General features: G+C 35.0%; 1 protein-coding gene across 1 annotated transcript in view; it reads left to right on the top strand.

Annotated features, from left to right (window-relative positions):
• Nucleotides 1–21,536, top strand: part of RSRC1 (arginine and serine rich coiled-coil 1) — a 395,751-nt gene that overhangs the window by 106,126 nt on the left and 268,089 nt on the right. The window lies entirely within an intron of this gene.

Genomic DNA, 21,536 nt, shown 5'->3' with positions numbered 1-21,536 from the left:
ATTGTGGTTGCAAGATATTTCCATGAGCAATAAGCTGGTTGATGCAGACTAGTTAGCATATCAGGGAAGATCTCTCAGAAGAAGTGGTGTTTATATGTTGAAGGAAGAGATGAGAAAAATGAACTTCCTGTGGGAAGACTTAGAGGCAAGCAAGGGGGTATGACATATTTGAGGAACTAAAGTCTAATGATGCTTGGTTTAGAGTTGAAGAGGAATAATGGTGAGAGATGATTACTGGAGTACCTTATAAGTAATGTTAACTTTGGAGTTAATTTTTTAAAATGTTTACTTATTTATTTATTTTTAATCCTTTTTTTAATGTTTATTTATTTTTGAGAGACAGGGGAGAGGCAGAGAGGGAGACAGAATCCAAAGCAGGCTCCAGGCTCTGAGCTGTCAGCACAGAGCCCAATGCGGGTCTCGAGACCACAAACTGTGAGATCATGACCTAAGCTGAAGTTGAATGCTTAGCTGACTGAGCAACCCATGTGCCCCTTTTTTTGAGAGAGAAAAAGCACAAGCCAAGGAGGGGCATAGAGGATGGGGAGTGAGGATCCAAAGCTGGCTCTGTGCTGACGGCAATGAGCTCTATGTGGGGCTCCAACTCACAGACTGTGAGGTAATGATCTGAGCTGAAGTCAGACACTCAACAGACTGAGCCAACTAGGTGCCCCCAATTTGGAGTTAATACTAAAGGCAGTGAGAAACCAGTGAAGTTGCAAGAAGGGTAATGATATAATCACATCTATCTGAAGTATGAACAAAATGCTTTATTTATAGTGTACATAGTAAGTATCTAACATTAAAAAAATTTGGTTTTAACATTTATTTCTTTTTGAGAGAGAGAGAGAGAGTGAGAGCGAATGAGTGAGCAAGCATGAGCAGGGAGGGGTAGAGAGATACAGAGACACAGAATCTGAAGCAGAATCCAGACTTTGATCGTCAGCACAATGCAGGGGTTGAACTCCTGAACCATGAGATCACAACCTGAGCCGAAGTTGGACGCTTAACTGACTGAGTCACTCAGGCTCCCCTAAGTCTCTAACATTTTAAATATATTTTCTAAGTATCAAGAATTTTGCTAAGCAGTTGACATATATTATTTAGTTTTCATAATAACCTCATGAAATAGGTACTTTTATTATGCTTCTTATAGATGAAAACTTGTGATCATAGAGCTAGTAAATCCCAGTTAGACTTCTAATTCAGGTTTACTGACAACAGCATCTTGCCTCTTAAGAGTACATTATCCTCACTTCTTAGTAATCCATAATCATTGATGATGAGAATATAATGATATGATGAGAACAGTGATATGCTGTTTCTTAAACTGCCCTAGAAAATACCTAAAGAGAACTAAAAGAATTTTCTGTGCCTTATTTGTCTCTGATCAGGCCAGAAATCTGTCATTAGCAAAAGATTCTTTTCTCCCTCCCTCTCTTATTTTCCCACAGTAGCATTTCATCTGTTTATTTAGAAGTATATTTAATAAAAACAAAATTTCTAGCTCTTGATTAAATTTATTTCTTTGGTGATTTTATTACCTGTCTCTTGCCAAATGATTTCACACACGCGCGCGCACACGCATACACACACACTCAAACCTAGTGGAGAGAAAGGAAAAAACCCACAAACCATATAATTAGTACTTCTACATTAGTTGGTTATGGTTGTGCCACCCAGTGACAAATATTTGGAGTATGCTAAATAACCGAGCTGTTTCTTCACATAAGAGAAAATAACACCTTGCATGCTTCTGCTTCTTTATGAATAACAATCTTTGTTTTTATCAATCCAGTTTGAAAATATCACTTTTATGTGAAAATCGATATGACATAGAGCATACATTTATACAGTACAAAGTAAGAAGAGTAAGAACAATAATGGTAAAGGATTGTATAATTTTTTAAATTGGGAAAAATAAAAGTAGGAAAGAAAGGAATGCTCAAGAAGAAATTAATGAGCCTAATAATACAGAAGAGCTCTTTTATTAAACTTTGGAGGAAAAAGATACTGAATTAGAGAATTTTGAAAAGTATTTTATAAATATAGCGGTGAATTAATTATAGTTCTTGGAATTCCCAAGACATTTGAGTGAATATATTTTATAGTTGCTAAGTGGATCTATTCATTTTATTAATCTACTGAATAAGGAAGGCCAAATAAAAGCTGGAAGGGTATCAGGAGTTTATAGAGACTAAAGGTGTATTTCCTTATAACACTGTATGAAGGACTAATTTAAGAAAGGCACCAACTGGACCTTGTCTTACATTTTTTTCAAGAAGTTTTAGTGATGTTAATTTTTAAGGTTTTACATTTATAAAATTCAGTTTTTAAGAATATTTTATCTTTAAACATTGATATAGATTTTTCTTGTTTTTATTAGCTTCCCCCCCAAAGTTTTAAATCTTAAAATATTTATCATGTCATTAGATATTTGTATTTATTTTACAGAGACATGTCTTTGCAATATGAAAACAGATTTTATTAGTAATAGTTATTGAGTTGAAGTTGGACACTTACCATTATTTTGTTAAGCACTTTATAACTGAGAGTCAAAAATCAAAAATAAGAAACTTGTCATGGCATGTCATAATTATAGCTTGACTTGATGATTGTGAACATTGTACACCGCATCTGAGTCTTCTGTGGACTCATGCTGTGCGTTCTTGAGCAACATTTTGGTCAGACTCCATAAAGTATAGTTATCTTTAATAGACTTCTGTGAAAAACTTGTTATGAATAGGTATGTCACTACCTCCAGTGACATTCTCTTATTTATTTTAAATCCTAGTGCCATCCCTAAGAGTAGGATTTGGATGGATTTGATTTAAATCTATTATTCATCAGAATGTATTGCCAAGTAAAATGCTTTCTTAATTTGAGGAACTTTAGGAGTCACCAACAATCTAATTCGGTGTTCCTGAGTGTCTTCTCCTTGCTACAAAAGGTTTCCAGTTATCTCCTTATTGCCTTTTCAGTGGATGGATGGATGTTCTCAGAAATGTGCCCATCAAACTTCTGGAATATTTTGCTCCAACATTTGAGTTTATACTTTCCTTCTTTTCTTTCTTTGTATAACTTTCTGAAGCTTTGTGCTTTTAAAGAGAGGTTAAGTGTTTCCTGCTGGACATACAAAGCCATTCCTGAACAACTGAAGCAGTTCTTTTTGGTGGGCGATGGAAAGGGAGTATCTTTAAATGGAATTTCTTGTATTGAAGAGTGACTCCCAATAAATCAATTGTCTTTAAATCTCTCTGAAATAGATTAGAGGCCACTGGGATAGCAGTGAAATTGGGTTTCAAATGTAGCTTGTATGTTACCTATTTATAAAATTTTTTATTAAAAAGCTTACTGTGCAATGTAGTTTAGAAATTATATTGCTAGTATCAAAACTATTTCTGGTATGTCTTTATACACTAGAAGCACAGAAATCACATCAACAGAAGGAACATACACTTTTTGTTCATAGAAATTACTGCCTTTGAACATGCAGTCTGAATTATACACACACACACATACACACACACACACACACACACACCACATATAAAAGAATGCTAAGGTATTTAGGTTCTGGGAAAGTTAAATTAACTTGCAGAAATCATAAATTTTTACTCATTTTAAATCATTTATAATTGTTTTCCTTATAGAACAAGGAATTCTCTTTGAGCCCTAATTTATTCTTCTGTAGAATGGGGATAACAATACTTAAAAGCTAGAAGTATTACAAGCAGTGAACATAAGGAATCTAGTACTACATAGTAATCACATTTCATACATATAGGTTGGTTATGGTTTTGACCTGGCAATGTTCCAGAGTCTTCAGTTGTAGAGTTTCATGTACTAAGTTTCTGTTGATGAGATTTCTCCTACCATCTTGGCAGAAGATGTTGGAAGTGATTTGGGACTGCTGGACTCTGAGTTTTGACAGCAGTTACATACTCTTAGAGGCTGTCATATTTTTCCTTACCTCATTTCTTTATGCAGCAGGAAGTCATTTATGCTAATTTACCCCTATTTGCATATAGGTTATAGAGTTCTGTGGTGCAGAGCGTGCTTAGAACTCCTTTTAAGTGTCTGTTTGGATCAAAGCAGGGCTGTGTGATAGCTGTTGTCTGACACCAAGCTGTGTGGTGTTGTTTTCATTAAACATTTATCACACTTCGAATGTGACAGCAGGCAACTTTGTGCCAGGATAACATGTTTTCATGCAAAATTTATTGAAAAAGACGAGACTTTGTAAAGAGATCTTGTTGCCTTTCACCAGTGGCGAAGGGTAAATGTTTGGTTCGAAAGAAGTGTATACCTTTAACACATGTCACTGTAACATGCAAAGGAAGCTTCGCACTGTCAATTTTGTTAAGCAGGTAAACAAGTACATTTTTATACAAATGTGTGCACTGGATTTTTCTTCGTTCATAAATTAAATTTTTTACAATTTCCTTGTCAACTGAATGAATACCGTAACAGTGGCCCTGTATGTTGTTGGGTATTTTTCACTGCAATAAAATTTACCACCCAATTTCTATTGTGTAGGTTTGCCACTAGGTATTAGTTTTGTTCAACAGAAACAATCTGTAATTTTTTCAAAAAGACGAGGTCAAGAAAGGGAATCCAACATAACAAAAAGAATAATCAGCAGAAGCAGGAGGCAAGGGTTTTAGAAGTTCTCCCCCAGGTCGCCACCTTTCTCTTATTCATTATATCAGTACATTTTAATTATCCCAGAGTTTGCCCAATGGGATTCGACTTGAATTATGCCTGATAGAGCATTAAATGACATGAATTGTAGGTTCATTCTTTCTTTTTGTGGTTGCCTGGCTATGAAAAGCCTTGGAATGAGAGAAGGTATTTTTATTTTCCCTTTTCATTCCACGAGAGACTCAGGAATCACAGGCGAAGAAGTGAGAGAGTGAAAGTAGCCTCATGCTGGACATTTTAGTACGTTAAAGCTCATGGACTATAAAAAATTTGGTGAGACCCTTATAAGAGGTATTAGAAAAAATTGTGTTAGCATAAATATTCAAGAATAAAAGGAGGGAAGGGAGTGAGCTGTGTGTAATGGAAGGAACTTTGTCTTTGGAACCATATACAACCCCTGCCAACTTCAAATTCCGACTTTGTGCTTTGGAGGCATTAAAAATAATTTTTTTTAAAAGGTAATATCATGACCTATAAAAATGTTTATAAGCATATGCCAGAGGTATTCTGTAACTCATTAATTAATGAGGGAATCTTAAAGATGTTAAAATAGTTCCAAGGAGAATCCAGAGAGCAGACACATATTTATGCCACCAGGAATATGGGACACAAAATTGTTTAATAGAGTCAAAACTGGCTTTTTCTACATGCTGGATGGGGTGCCTGTGTTGCTCAGTCATCTGACTCTTGATTTCAGCTCAGATCATGATCTCATAGTTCGTGAGCTTGAGCCCGGGTTAAACTCCACATAGAGCCCTGTTCTGACAGTGCCGTGCTAACAGTACAGAACCTGCTTGGGATTCTCTCTTCTTCTCTCTCTGCCCCTCGCCCTCTCCTGGGCACACATGTTCTCTCTCTCTCTCTCTTACTGATAATAAATAAACTTAAAAAAAAAATAAACTCCAAAATCTTCACATGCAGGATGGAAATCAGTCACAGCTCTACTGGACAAAGTTATTTGCATATCTATGGAAAATAATCATTTGCATTGGTATCAATTATATGTAATTTCTGAAATTTAAAAATAGACAAAGGCAGAAAGGTGAAGATAACTCAGAAAGATACTCTGGACAAGATAATGAGTAATTTTTAACCATCTCAAGTCATTTAAAGTTTTTTCCCTGACAAGGCAAGTTATTCCCTTTAAGACTTAAATTTATTCTTCTGTAAAATGAGGATAATGATAATGAAAAGTTGTAAATATTAGAAGCAGTGTGTGTAAGAAGGCTGGTACTGTAGAGCAGGATCTCAATCAATGGTATTTTTTTAACAAAAACAAATTTAATTATTGATACTTATAATTACCAGTTTCTCAATTATCTATTTTTTTCTTTTGAAAGGCTATTTTCCCAGCCTTTCTCTGTTTTCCTCTTTTTTTTTTCTCCACATCTCTTGCCAATTCCATTCAATATTTTTGGGCTCAATTTAGCTGTTAATTCCTTCATGAAGTATTCTTTGCCTCTCATGAAGGGCAGAATAGCCCTGCAGTCAGCACTCATAGTGTCTATATGTAATCTGAATAAAGAGCTTTTAATTTTGTAATTATAAGTTTTATAATTGCCAGATTGTATGTACCTTTGTCTATCCTATTCAATACTGTACTTACTTGGACCATAGTAAATACTGAAGTATTTGTAGAGATGGTTTTGGAAGTTGTTTCTAAGTAATAAATCTAGCTTTTAAGCATTTAAAAAGTATAAAATTGAATTTTTGATATTAGAAAAATAAGAAAATACTCCTTGCCTGGTTTAGTTGTGCATGTGTACCCACACACACATATATCACCTCCATTAAAATCTTCAGACTTTACATTTTTTACCAAGTATAAGTAACTTCCATTATTTTTTTTCCTGTACTTTAAATGTTTATCAGTCATATTATAGTTAATAACTTTGGCATCAGTTGCCTAAAAAACTGAATGTCACTTCTAGAATTTATATTTTGAATACTGATTAAAATTCCGGTCCTCATTGATGACTCTTCCTGCCTGATCTAATTTATTTCAGAATCTTAATTGATATCATCTACTCTGTTGATTTGGTACATGGTTATAGGGCAAATGACTAGACTTAAGTATACAATTCCATAGAGGTCCTTTCCTGAAGGCTTCAGTATTTGCCTTCAGTTTGGTTATGTATGGCTTTGTAAGCTGAAAAGATCTGCACTATTGTTAGAGAAATGCAGAGGGAATAAACTTGGAGTTTTAGCCAAGTCTTTTCTTCCTAAATAAACAAGCAGGTTCCCTAAAAGCTATGCTGTTGGTTATAGGTACTCATCGTAGTTCTAATTTACACTCATTGTAAAGCACCTTTAGTATCCCAGATAGAAATAATACTAATCCACATAGAAGCAATCTGTTATATATATGTATATATATAAACTAGTTTTTTCATTTCTCATGGGCTTTCTTCCCAGTCTAGTGAGCACGGGAGTGGCATCTCCAAAATAGAACGGATTGGTATAAGCCATAATATATGCTTGACACATTAGATAAATCTTGGTCAGCAGAAGTTTAACTTCCTTTGATTAAACAGCAAAGATAGGGAAATAAATATCTGCACGATGATTTATTTTTATATCCTAATGTGATATTTCAGGACAAGTTTTAAAAGACTGGCTTAACTGTTCTTACTATCCTAGTAAATGGAGTATGCATAGTTAGATGATAGGAATAATACGTGCCGTGTTGGATGATGTAGTTATTTCCACTCCCGCAGAGTAAGTTGTAATACGCTCCATTCAGGTAAGTGTTGTTAACATGACTTAGATTTCAAGACATTGCAAGTATGTACCAAAATAAAAACTCCAGATGGTGTCTTTGGGGTTAATGTTTTTCATTTAGTGCTAAGGATATTGTCCTTGGTTTTTGAGATTGCATATAACTGCAGGAAGATTGGAATGACTCTCAGTTAGAGATTGGACCTTGTGGGTATAAACACAAAGCACTTCCTAAATGCTATTACCAATGTGATGATCAGTAACACAGCAAGTGCAGTTAGGGAAATATAACAATGAAGCTGCTGTTTTAATTCTTTCTGAACTGTTAGGAGAGATTTTGAAATGGCAGCCTTTAGCCCCTGTGGATATGCCAGCCTGTGGCAGGCCACTTGGAAGTAGATCATGAAATCAGTTTGGTTGTAATGTTGGAGTCTTAGTTTTTATTTTTTTGAGAAAGATAAAGGAGGACATTCCACATTAGAAAAAGAAACTGTTAGATATCGAAATTTGAGAAGTAATGTGTATTTGGAATAAGGCAGTTAAAACTTATACTGTGACTACTTGTGACAAAGCACAGGATCATGACCTGGGCTGAAGTTGGATGCTTAACTGACTGAGCCACCCAGGTGCCCTACAAGACAGTATTATTGACTATAGCCCCCATGCTGTACATTATAACCCCATGACTTACTTACTTTACACGTGGAGGTTTGTACCTCTTGATCTTCACTCTTTCTGCCCATTTTCAGCCTCCCTCCCCTCTGGTAACCCAAACTGTTGTCTGTATCAGTGAGTTTGTTTTGTTTGTTTATTTTGCCATTTAGATTCCAGATATAGGTGAAGTCATATGGTATTTATCTTTCTCTGAGTTATTTTACTTAGCACAATACTCTTAAGATCCACCCATGTTGTCGCAAATGGCAATTTCATTCTTTTTTTAAATCTAAGTAGTATTCATTATACACATACACAGACACACACGTTGATCTCTTTATCCATTAATGGACATTTAGATTTTCTCCATTTGTTGGCTATTGTAAATAATATAATGAACATAAGGGTGTATATATCTGTTTGAGTTATGGTTTTTGTTTTCTTGAGATAAATATGCAGATGTGAAATTGCTGGATTTTTACTATGGTTCTATTTTTAATATTTTGAGGAAATTATGCACTGTTTATTGTACTGGCTATATCATTTTGCCCTCGCACTGGATTGCACAAAAATTCCCTTTTACCTACATCCTCATCAACCATTGTTATTTCTTGTCTTTTGTACAATAGGCATTTTGATACTTCAGAGGTGATATCTCATTGTGGCTTTGATTTGCATTTCCCTGAATGATGAGTGGTAATTGAGCATCTTTTCATGTGCATGTTGGCCATCATTTGTCTTCTTTGGAAAAATGTCTATTCAATCCCCAGCCAGTCTTTCTGATCAGATTTTTTTATTGAGTTGTATGAATTCTTTGTACATTTTGATGTTAATCCCGTGTTGGACATGTGTCTCTTCCCCCATTCAGTAGGCTGCCTTTTTGTTTTTGTCAGCGGTTTTCTTTGCTGTGTATATGTTGTTCCATTTGTTTGTTGCTGCTTTTCCTGCCGTTGTTTCCAGAGTCAGATCCAAAAAGATATGGTCAACATGAAATCAAAGAGTTTACCACCATTTATGTTTTCTTCTAGGAGTTTTATGATTTTAAGTCTTACATTTAAGTGTTTATTTCATTTTGAATTGATTTTCATGTGTGGTATAATTTAGTGGTCCAGCTTCATTCTTTTGCTTGTGGCTGTCCGGTTTTTCCAGCACCATTTATTGAAGGGGCTGTCTTTTCAACATTGTATATTCTTGCTTCCTTAGTTTTAAATTCATTGACCAAATATGTGTGGGTTTATTTATGGCCTTTCTGTTCTGTTCCACTGAAACATGTATATGTTTTTGTGCCAATACCATACTGTTTTTATTACTATAGCTTTGTAATACAATTTGAAATCAGGTTGCATGATGCCTTCAGTTTTGTTCTTCTCTCTCGGGATTGATTTGGCTCTTGGAATCTTTTGTGACTTCATACAAAATTTAGAATTGTTTGTTCTATTTCGGTTGAAAATGTCACTGGAATTTTTTATAGCGATTGCATTGAATCTGTACATTATTTTGCGTAATATGGACCTTTTAACAATATTAATTCTTCCAGTCCATTAGGTATGGAATATCTTTCCATTTGTTTGTGTCATCTTCAGTTTTTTTCATCATTGTCTTATAGTTTTCTGTATATAAGTAATTTTTTCCTTGGTTAAATTTATTACTAGGTTTTGTTTTTGATGTAGTTGTTAAGGAGATTATTTTTTAATTTTCTCTTTGTGATAGTTCATTGTTAGTCAGTGTTGTGAATAAAAACACAACAGATTATTCCATATTCATTTTGTACTTTTGTACCCTGCAAACTTTAATGTGTTCATTTATTAGTTCTATCAGCTTTTTGGTGGAGTCCTTAAGTTTTCTCTACATCGTGTTGTTTAGTAACAGTGAAAATTTTACTTTCCTTCCAATTTGGATGCCATTTATTAGTTTTTTTCTGCCTAATCGCTAGGATTTCCAATACCATATTGAAGAGTGGGCATTGTAATCTTGTTTCTAATCTTAAGGGAAAAGTTTTTAGCATTTCTTCACTGAGTGAGATGTTAGCTGTGGGGTTGTCATATACGACCTTTATGTAAGTTGTGGTATTATGTTCTATCTCTACCCAGTTTGTTGAGCATTTTTATCAGAAATGTATGTTGAATGGTATCAAATGCTGTTCCTGCAACTGTTGAGATGATAAAGTGATCTTATCCTTCATTTTATCAATATATTTGTATAACAGTGGTTTGCAGATTTGATCATCCTTGCAATCCTGGAATAAATTCTACTTGATCAAAGTGTATGATTCTTTTAATGTATTATTTAATTGAATTTGCTGATATTTTGTTGATGATTTTTGCATTCATGTTCATCAGGGATTGGCCTGTAATTTTCTTTTCTTGTCGTGTCTTTGGTATCACATTAATATTATCCTTACAAAATGAATTTGGAAATATTCCCTCCTCTTCAATTTTTTTTGGAAAGGTTTGAGAATGATAGGTGTTAAATTTTCTTTGAATGTTTAATAGAATTTTCCTGTGAATTTGTCTTGTCCAAAACTTTTGCTTGTTGGGAGTTTTTTTAATTAAACATTCAGACTTTTTACTAGTAATTAGTCTCTTCGGTTTTTTATTTCTTTATGAGTCAATCTTAGAAGAATGTGTTTTTCTAGGAATGTATCCATTTCCTCTAGACTTTCTATTTCATTGGTGTATAATTGTTTGTGTAGTCTCATGATTTTTTTGTATTTCCTTGGTTATCACTTGTGACTTCTTTTTCAATTCTGATTCTCTTTATTTGTGCTCTCTTTTTTTCTGAGTATAGGTAATGGTTTTCTGATTTTGGTCTAATTCATTGATCCTTTATATTATCCTTTTAGTCTCTATCTCATTTATTTCCAATTTTATCTTTATCATTTCTTTCCTTCTACTTATTTTGGATGTCTTTTTCTAGTTCCTTTAAATGTAAAGTTAGATTGTCTAGTTGAAATTTTTCTTGTTTCTTGAGGCAGGCCTGTATGGATTTTTTAAAAAATTCATTCTGACAGTTATTCTCTTTTAATTGGTATGTTTAACTTATTAAACTTAACTATTTTATAATTTATGACTTTATTATGTGTGGTTCCCAACAGGTCCATTTCTGTTGCTTTTGAGGGCATTGTGGGATTATGATAATTTATTCTCAGCAGTTGAATTGCTAACTTTTAAATGCCATCAAAGAAACCATAAATATATTTTTTAAATTTCTATCCATTGTAATATTTCTCAGAGAAAGCATTGATCTGGATTTATTTAGTCTGCCATAACTGGAATCTGAATTTTAACCTTATTTTACTACTTCTGATATACCTCAGGGTGAGGAGATCGGTTTGTTATCATTTTTTACTTTGTATTCTCCCTTCCAAATAATTGTTATTTCACCCTTCAGTACAAATAGAATAAGTTAAAAATCTATTTCTCTGAGGCTTGTGCCATTTATCATGCAACATTCTTTCTTTACCTTTCTTTTGATGCCATATATTTTCCTAGATAGTACTCCTCTTACACTGAATAATGGCATCTGACTTAATGTTGTCTTGTCCTTGAACCAATTTTCCAAGTCTTTAGTAGGCCACAGCTCCTCTTAGAACTTCAGCCGTATGAATAAGTGCATATTGGACATGTCCAGAACCTTAAATCCAGCGTATCTAAAACTAATCTCATGAACCTACGCAAAGTTTTTCCATATCACTTGAAAAAATTCACTTCACAATTTAAAAAATTTCCATGGGGTTATACTTCCATGGGGTTAAACCATTCATCCCATAGATAAGAACTGTGCAGTTACTGAGTATACAATTTTTACATGGTTCTTTGGAGATAAAGGTTACCACATTTTCTCAACCCAAAATTGAAGCATGTGATCAGACAAACTTGTATGTACCTGCAGGGTTACTGGATTAGAAATTAGTAATGAGTATTTCTTTTCTCTGAAAAAATCCATAATAATTCACCATAGTAGATGTATTGGGTATTATAATAGACTGGTAAGTGTGGGCTCTAGCCCTGGCTCTTCTACTAATTTACCTATGACTTTGGGTTGGTCACTTAACATTTCTGGGTTTATATTCTTTACCTGTAAAATGAAAGAGATAAATTAAATGGTCTGAAATCTTTTTGTGGTATAAGATTAGTTTACCAGTCCTGGATGAAGAAGAGTATAATATTCTGGGGTTGAAGAGAAAGGAGAGGGGTCTCAGGATAAACTTTAAATTGTGATGGTTAGGCTGTTCACATTAAATTAGTTACGCTAGTTTGGAGTCTCGACCTTTTCCACATGCAGGGGCATTGGTGACTGAATATAGCCTAAGTTTACTACATAAGAGATGCCCGCCTTCCTTTCTGTCACTAGTTTATCAAATAGTTATGAAGTATCTACTGTGTCTGGCACTGAGTTGTTTTTTGGAGATCCAGTGGTGATTGATAACCATTATGGTTCCTGAATCCATGAGGCTTATGGTCCAGTGAGGAAAAAATAGCAATTATGAAACTCATGTAAATGAATTTTCAGTGGTGGTAAATATCATAGATGAGATATGCATAGTGGTTTACATTGCATATAATGGGGGTGGGAATTTGATTTACAACAGTCAGGCAAACTTTCCTGAAGAAATAAAGTTGAATAGAAATCAGTGAAAGAAGAAAGGAGAACATTATAGACAGAGGAAACATCATCAACAAAGGTCCTTAGATGATAGACTGATAGGAACAGAGGCTAAAAGATGGTCAGAGTAGCTAGAATGCAGTGGAGGGGGGAATACAGTATGAACTGGGGCCGGAGAATCAGATAGAGGGTAGACTCTGTAGGACCTTGTAAACCTGGTTAAGGATTTTGGTCTCTATCTTAAGAATAACAGGATGCCTTTGAAGTGTTTTAATCTGATTGGTGACATGATCAGATTAGTGTTTTGAAAAGATCACTCCAGCTGCAGTATGGAAAACAGATTGCAGAGGATAAGAGTGGATGCAGAGAAACCAGATTAGTAGCACAGTAGTCTAGGAAAGATGTAATAGTAGCTTGAACCAGGGATTTGGCATTGGAGATAGAGAGGTTGATGGCTTTGAGACATATTTATGTATTTAATGATGGATTTGATTTGGTAAAAGAGATGAAGATACTACAGATAACCAATAGTTTTCTGAGTTGTATCAACTGAAGTGATGGTAATACATACATATTCTTCTTCTTCTTCTTCTTCTTATTATTATTATTATTGCTTACACATGGTTATCCTGGAAGAGACAAGGGTATGACAGAAGATTATTAAGTTTGCTTTGAGCATTCAAAAGGAGAAATAAAGTAGACAAGAGGTTATATAGGTGCTGAGCTGAGGAGAGTTCTGGCCTGGAGTGTTGGATTTTCAGCTCTTATTTATCTTTAACTTTTTGGGTTCTTTACCTGGAATTTGATAACTGTAGAGACCTGTAAATGGGAGGCTGTTGTGACCAAACCAATGTTTCCTGTATGGAAAGATTAAATTACAATGACTGTGTGGACCATCACAAGGATAAATGTCTTGTGCAATGGATTGCTTTGGGGACTGTAATGTGACTGGCACTATTATCATTATTGGAGATTATGCAAAGATAAACAAGGCATAGTCTTTGATTTCAAGAAACTTTCATCTGGTTTGGCAGTTGTACACATAAATAGATAACAATATAGTGTGAACGCTGTGACAGAGAGATGCCCACTGTACTAAGGGAGTATCAAAGGGCTACTTAGCCCAAAATGAGTCAGTCAAGGAAGATTTTCTAAAGGTGTCAATACCTAAGCCATCTGGAAGAAAAGAACATGGAGAGAGGAAGTAAGAAAGAGAGGGAAAGAGAAAAGGACTGAAGTAGGAGGGATCATAGAATGTTTGGGAAATTTTTTAATCCTTTTTTTTGAGTGAAATTGCTATTTTATTGTCAGAAAATGCAGAAGGTGCTTTCTGGAAATAAGAGGGTGACATTTAGCTTTGTTCCTTTTCCTTTTGTTTCTTTTGCTTCCCATTCCTTCCCTCCCCTTAACTCTTTTTTCTCTTAATAGGTAATATAGTTACATAGTTCAAAGTTGAACATTATATAAAGGCATACACACATACAGTAAAGAATCTCTCTTCAACCTTGTGTTCAGTCACCCTTTTACTTCTTATCCCTACCTCCACCCCCAAATATCCAGGTTATCTTACACATGCTTCTAGAATATTTTTATGAAACCTACAAGCAAATATAAATATATACACCTAAACTTATTTTTCCTTTTGAGATCTTTGTGACTAAAATAAGTTTAAGCAGAGGTAATAAGAGAAGATGCCAAAGGAGTTTTGACTTGAATGACAGTAAATCTGAGAAGCAGCAGTAAGGAGAATGGATTGAAGGCTGAGAAACGATTTAAATGATTTAATTTAAAATGATTGAGAGGCAGTGATGAAGCTTTAGTTAAGGTAGTGGCAGTAGAGAGTAAGATAAGTAAAGAGTAAGTAAAGAATGTTATCCATTTGGATCTTGATCTGACTTGGATTCAGAAACTAACTAGTCATTTACTACAAACAATAGTGTAGAAACACTAACGTAAGTATTTGGATGAGTTCTGTGAATGAACAGTGCATGGAAGAAGAGTGTAAACCAATGAATGAGGCTTATCCTTGAAATGAGGAAGAGAAGCTCATAGAGAAGCTAGGTATAGCACGGTGATTAATAGCTCATACACTAGAGTTTTGTAGACCTGATTTTAAATCTAGCTCTTCCATTTACTAGCTATGTGAACCTGGGCAAGTTACTTAGTCTCTCTAAGTCTTAGGTTTTCTATCTGTAAAATGGCCATAATAAACATAACTACCTCCTGGGATTGCATGAGGATTAGAGGAGATAATACATAAAGTAGGCTTTGTGTCCAGGACTCACTCAGAAAGGCTAATCATCGAGTGGGAAGTCATTTGATCATTTGCAGTGAGGGAAGGTAGAGCATGAGAGGGTAGTTAAGTCAAAGTGGAAAAGAACATGAAATACTTATATGGTTATTTTGATAATTTGCCAGTAGTTGACTTGAAGATGCCATATTGAGTTCCTTGGGCCTTGGTCTATCTACTATAACAGTAAGTGAGACTAAGAGATCATTGAGGTACTTTTAACTCTCTTCTTTGAGGCCATAACTAGCCGTCTTTGATCTCTAAAACCATATCATCTGTGTTATAGATTTTGTTATAAAAACTACCATTCTTTCAGATGCTATTAATTTCTTGATTTGGATTCATTATGTGACAACACCCAAAATTTTACCTCTATTATACATTTAAGTTCATTTCTATGTGGCTGTTTCCCTAAATAATTTTGTTGTTTTGACCATAAAATATACTTTTTTCTTCTCTTCTCTTGTCTTCGTCTTCGTCTTCGTATTTTTTTTTTCAATAACCACCTTGTAAAAAGACTATTGTTTGCCTTCGCCCTTTTAATCTGCCCATGAGGAATTCAAGCCGAATGATAGGGAGCTGTGAAAATCCAGTTAGTGTGAGCTGTAATCTTTTTTGCTGGCTTTAAATAGTTAGAGTACCATGCAGACACCCTGCAGATAACTGAATCAAAACATAAAGTAATCACCTAAACATGGATTCTGCCTTTGCTGTTATGGAACTATAGTAGAAATCACTAATAACCATTTACTTTTCAGAAAAACACTTGGTCATGATATCAAATAAAATCAGGGTTAGATATTAAAAGCTCTGTTTCGCACGTAGGCAACCCAGTGTTTGTGAAAAGCATTGATTTCTGAAAGTTTGATATTATCCAGTATAATGTCCTCTGTTACAGACTTAGGAAAACATCTTTATGGAAAGAGAATATTTATAATCCTCTAATCTTTTCAGTCATATTCTACTTCAGATATCGCCAAAGGAAAACAAGAAACTGTTCATATAATCAGGCTTTTGAACTATAATAAAACACAAGAAGAAAGTATGCTGCCTCTCTTTTTTCCTTAGAAAAGAAACTGGTTCCACTAATGCAGTTTATTGAATTTAGGTAGCAAAATATTCTCTAATAACTTTGTCAAATGGAAGTCTATTTTTCTAGGTTTACCAGCTGCTTTTTTTTTTAAGTTAAAAGATGGATCTCTCCTCCATTCGATTCTGCATTAGAGTGATGAGAAACACAGTGTGCCGTGTGCTGATGCCGCCTCCTAATTGTATTCGCTTTCCATTCTCTAATACTGCTGTTGATAATATTCTGGTGAAGTTTATAAAACAAAATAGGCTATTTGTTGAAACCAATATCCTAGTGTTGCTGGCATGATTCATGCTACATTAGGAGTTCATAAGCCATTAGTAATCTTTTACGTTCAGTGTATTATCCTGAATGGCAGACTTGCACTCCTTTGTTTTGAAAGATTCATAGGGTCTATTCCAGGACAAAGGTTTCATAAAGTGAATGCCTTTCCTGTGCTTATCACTTTGCCTTAGGCAATTTATAGAGCTCAACATGCCAGCTTTTCAAAACAGAGAAGCCCACTTCTCATCAAAAATATAGATACTGAGACTGTGGTTGCCAATCCACATTCTCAACATAGTTTTTATGTAAACTTTTTATTATAGAAATATGAAGACCTATAACAAAAGCAAGAGATTGGTATAATGAACCCAATATACCCACCCATCTTTTACTTCTAACAACTTTCTGTTATAGATATGCTTTGTACAAATAGTTTTGTAAAGCTATTATTACTATTGTTTTTTAAGTTGAGGTATAATTGACGTATAACATTCTATTAGTTTTAAATGTATAGTGTAATGATTTGATATTTATGTCTACTGAAAAATGATCACAATAGTAAGTCTAGCTATAATTCATAATAAATTGAACATAATATATTGCCTAAGATAGTGTTATTATTATGTTGCTGAATGTCCCCATGAAAGCTCTAAAAGCTGTTGCTATTTTAGTGGACTGTTAAGTTTGGGTATGTGGTTAGATTAATAATATTATAAAGAGGAACATTCTAAATTTGACATTTCAAGAGCAGTTATAATACTCTCACTTGCATACAATATATTGTGTACATTGTGTATAGTATTCTGGGGGAATATCCAGGCATTTGCTAATAATGATAGTATCACTTCTCATTCATTTAACTTATACTTTTTGTCTTGTAACCATCTTTGTTTCTTTCCTTTCTAAGGTGTATACTCCTAGGCACATCTTTTTTTTTAATTAATTAATTTTTAATTTACATCCAAGTTAGTTAGCATATAATACAACAATGATTTCAGAAGTAGATTCCTTAATGCCCCTTAACCATTTAGCCCATCCCCCTCTCACAACCCCTCCACTAACCCTCTATTTGTTCTTCATATATAAGAGTCTTTTATGTTTTTGTCCCCCTCCCTGTTTTTGTATTATTTTTGCTTCCCTTCCCTTATGTTTATCTGTTTTGTATCTTAAAGTCCTCATATGAGTGAAGTCATATGATAATTTGTCTTTCTCTGACTAATTTAACTTGGCATAATACCCTCTAGTTACATCCATGTAGTTGCAAATGGCAAGATTTCATTCTTTTTGATTGCTGAGTAATACTCCATTGTGTGTGTGTGTGTGTGTGTGTGTGTGTGTGTGTGTGTGTGTATACACATCTTCTTTATCAATTTCTTTATCCATTCATCCATTGATGGACTTTTGGGCTCTTTACATACTTTGGTTAATGTTGATATTGCTGCTACTATAAACATTGGGGTGCATGAACCCCTTTGAAATAGCCTGTATCCCTTGGATAAATACCTAATAGTGCAATTGCTGAGTCATAAGGTAGTTCTATTTTTAATTTTTTGAGGAACCTCCATACATTCTCCAGAGTGGCTGCACCAATTTGCATTCCCAGCAGCAGTGCAAGAGAGATCCTCTTTCTCCGTATCCTCGCCAACATCTATAGTTGCCTGAGTTGTTGATGTTAGTCATTCTGACGGGTGTGAGGTACTATCTCATTGGGGTTTTGATTTGTATTTCCCTGACGATGAATAACATGTGGAGCATCATTTCATTTGTCTGTTGGCCATCTGGATATCTTCTTGGGGAGAAGTGTCTGTTCATATGTTTAGCCCATTTCTTCACTGGATTATTTGCTTTTTGGGTGTTGAGTTTGATAAGTTCTTTATAGATTTTGGATCCTAACCCTTTATCTGATATGTCGTTTGCAAATATCTTGTCCCATTCCTTCAATTGCCTTTTAGTTTTGCAGATTGTTTCCTTTACTGTGCAGAAGCTTTTTATTTTGATGAGGTTCAAATAGTTCATTTTTTGTTTTGTTTCTCTTGCCTCTGGAGACATGTTGAGTAAGAAGTTGCTGCAGCCAAAGCATTTACGTCTTTCATTCCCTTTGAGTTTGTCTTTGTGTATGGTGTAAGAAAGTAGTCTAGGTTCATTTTTCTGCATGTCGCTGTCCGGTTCTCCCAGCACCACTTGCTGAAGAGACTGTCTTTATTCCACTGAAAATTCTTTCCTGCTTTGTCAAAGATTAGTTGGCCGTAGTTGGTTTGTGGGTCCATTTCTGGGTTCTCTATTCTCTTCCATTGACCTGAATGTCTGTTTTGGTGCCAATACCATATTATCTTGATGATTACAGCTTTGTAATACAGCTTGAAGTCTGGGATTGTGATGCCTCCTGCTTTGGTTTTCTTTTTCCAGATTGCTTTGGCTCTTTAAGGTCTTTTCTGTTTCCATACAAATTTTAGGATTGTTTGTTCTAGGTAGGTGATGAATGCTGGTGTTATTTTGATAGGGATTACATTGAATATGTATATTGCTTTGGGTAGTATTGACATTTTAACAATATTTGTTCTTTCTATCCAGGAGCATGAAATATTTTTCCATTTTTGTGTGTCGTCTTCAGTTTTTTTTTTTCCATTAGCTTTCTATAGTTTTCAGTGTATGGATTTTTCACCTCTTTGGTTAGATTTATTCCCAGGTATTTTATGGTTTTTTGGTGAAATTGTAAATGGGATCAATTCCTTGATTTCTCTTTCTGTTGCTTCATTGTTGGTGTACAGGAATGCAACCAATTTCTGTGCATTAATTTATATCCTGCCACTTTGCTGAATTCATGAATCAGTTCTAGCAGTTTTTGGTGGAAGCTTTGGGTTTTTCGTATAGAATATCATGTCATCTGTGAAGAATGAAAGTTTGACCTCTTCCTCGCTGATTTGGATGCCTTTTATTTCTTTGTGTTGTCTGATTGCAGAGGCTAAGACTTTCGTTACTATGCTGAAAAAACAGTGGTGAGAGTGAACATCCCTTTCTTATTCCTGACCTTATGGGGAAAGCTCTCAGTTTTTCTCCATTGAGGATGATATTAGCATTGGATCTTTCTTATATGGCTTTTATGATCTTGAGGTATGATTCTTCTATCCCTACTTTTTTAAGGGTTTTTATCAAGAAAGGATCCTATATTTTCTCAGATGCTTTCTCTGCATCTGTTGAGAGGATCATGTGCTTCTTATTCTTTCTTTTACTGATCTGCTGTATCTCACTGATTGTTTTGCAGATACTGAACCAGCCCTGCATCCCAGGTATAAATCCCACTTGGTCATGGTGAATACTTTTTTTAATGTATTGTTGGATCCGGTTGTCTTATAGTCACATCTTATGTGCTTTTTAAAAAAGTAATCTCTACATCCAGTGTGGGACTCGAACTCACAATCCTGAAATCAGTAGTCATATATATGCTCTAGCATTCTATAATCACAGCTTAAAAAGTTAACAAGCTTGTCATCATCATCAACCAAACACCCCCACCCCATCCATCAAGTCTCATTAGCATATATTCCTTTCTCTGTCTACCATCTCTACATTTCTTAGTCAGTTACTATAGTACCTGCTATAAAAATGCTTGACCTTATTGAGACCACCAAACACACCACTGTTCATCATCCATCACCTTCTTTTCGTCTTCACTTCATTTTTTAACCAAGTAAGTTTCGTTTCATCCTTTTCTATAAAAATGAAGGAAGTGTACTTGTTTCCCTAGCATGTGTTCTCTGAGTCCATTCTTTTAATTGTATTCCATCCAGGATCACTTCCTTCCTCTCCTAGATAATTATTAACATTTTGCAAAACCAAAACAAAACAAAATATCTTAATCCTTTCTTGACTACTCTTCTCATACAGCGTTATACCATTCCTCTACTTCCCATATCAGCAGTTCCGTTGATTTTATTTGTTCCACTTCTTTATCACCTTATCCTTTTTCCACACATTCAGTTTCTGTTTTCACCACTACACTGAAGCTGCTCTTGTCAAGTGATTTCTATTTTGCCAAATCGAGTAGATACGTTACTCATATCATCTTACAGGTTACCTCAGCAGCATTCAGCACAGTTGATCACTCTGCCTTTAATCATCTCCTATGCCCCCTTCTTCATCTTCTTGAACTAACTCTCTCTCTCTCTCTCCTTTGTTTGCTCGCCTGTTTATTTGTTTATTGAAATATCTTTTTGCCTTAATCTGCTATAATTCTTTCTCAATGGCCATTCCTTTGCTGACTCCTCTGAATTTTGAAGTACTTCAAGGCTTGGTAACTATGTCTATCATTTTCCAGGTTTTAGACTCTCTTCTAGGTCACAGTTCAATAAACTTTCTCTATAATGAGCCAGCTAGTCATTATTTTAGGCTTTGTGTCCTAAGAGGCAAAATCGGGGATATTATGTAGGCAGCTATAGAAGAAGAAGAAAAAAAAAAACAATTTTCACACAGCCTTCAAAATTGATTAAATAAAAAATATAACAATAATTCTTTCTTTTCTTTTTTCTTTTATTTATCTCCATTGATACCTGAATAGAGTGATAGCTCCACTGATATGGGCTAAGCCAGTATCATTTTCCACCTGAGGTATAGCTCAGCTTCTTAGTTGGACTTCTTCCACTCTTTTTTTTTTTAATAGTTTATTGTCAAACTAGTTTCCATACAACACCCAGTGCTCTTCCCCTTAAGTGCCCTCCTCCATTACCACCACCTCTTCCCGCCCCCCTTCCCCTTCAACCCTCGGTTCATTTTCAGTATTCAGTAGTCTCTCAAGTTTTGCATCCCTCTCTGTCCCCAACTCTCTTTCCCTCTTCCCCTCCCCCTGGTTCTCCATTAGGTTTCTCCTGTTCTCCTGTTAGACCTATGAGAGCAAACATGGTATCTGTCCTCCTCCACCTGACTTACTTCGCTTAGCATGACACCCTCAAGGTCCATCCACTTTGCTACAAATGGCCAGATTTCGTTCTTTCTCATTGCCATGTAGTACTCCTATATATAGGAGTACATCTTCTTGATCCATTCATCAGGTGATGGACATTTAGGCTCTTCCCATGATTTGGCTATTGTTGACAGTGCTGCTATGAACATAGGGGTACATGTGCCCCTATGCATCAGCACTTCTGTATCCCTTGGGTAAATCCCTAGCAGTGCTATTGCTGGGTCATAGGGGAGTTCTACTGATAGCTTTTTGAG

Source organism: Suricata suricatta, chromosome 5 (assembly GCF_006229205.1).
Source record: "Suricata suricatta isolate VVHF042 chromosome 5, meerkat_22Aug2017_6uvM2_HiC, whole genome shotgun sequence".
NCBI classification, from domain to species: domain Eukaryota; kingdom Metazoa; phylum Chordata; class Mammalia; order Carnivora; family Herpestidae; genus Suricata; species Suricata suricatta.
This window is presented reverse-complemented; position numbering and strand designations above follow the sequence as displayed.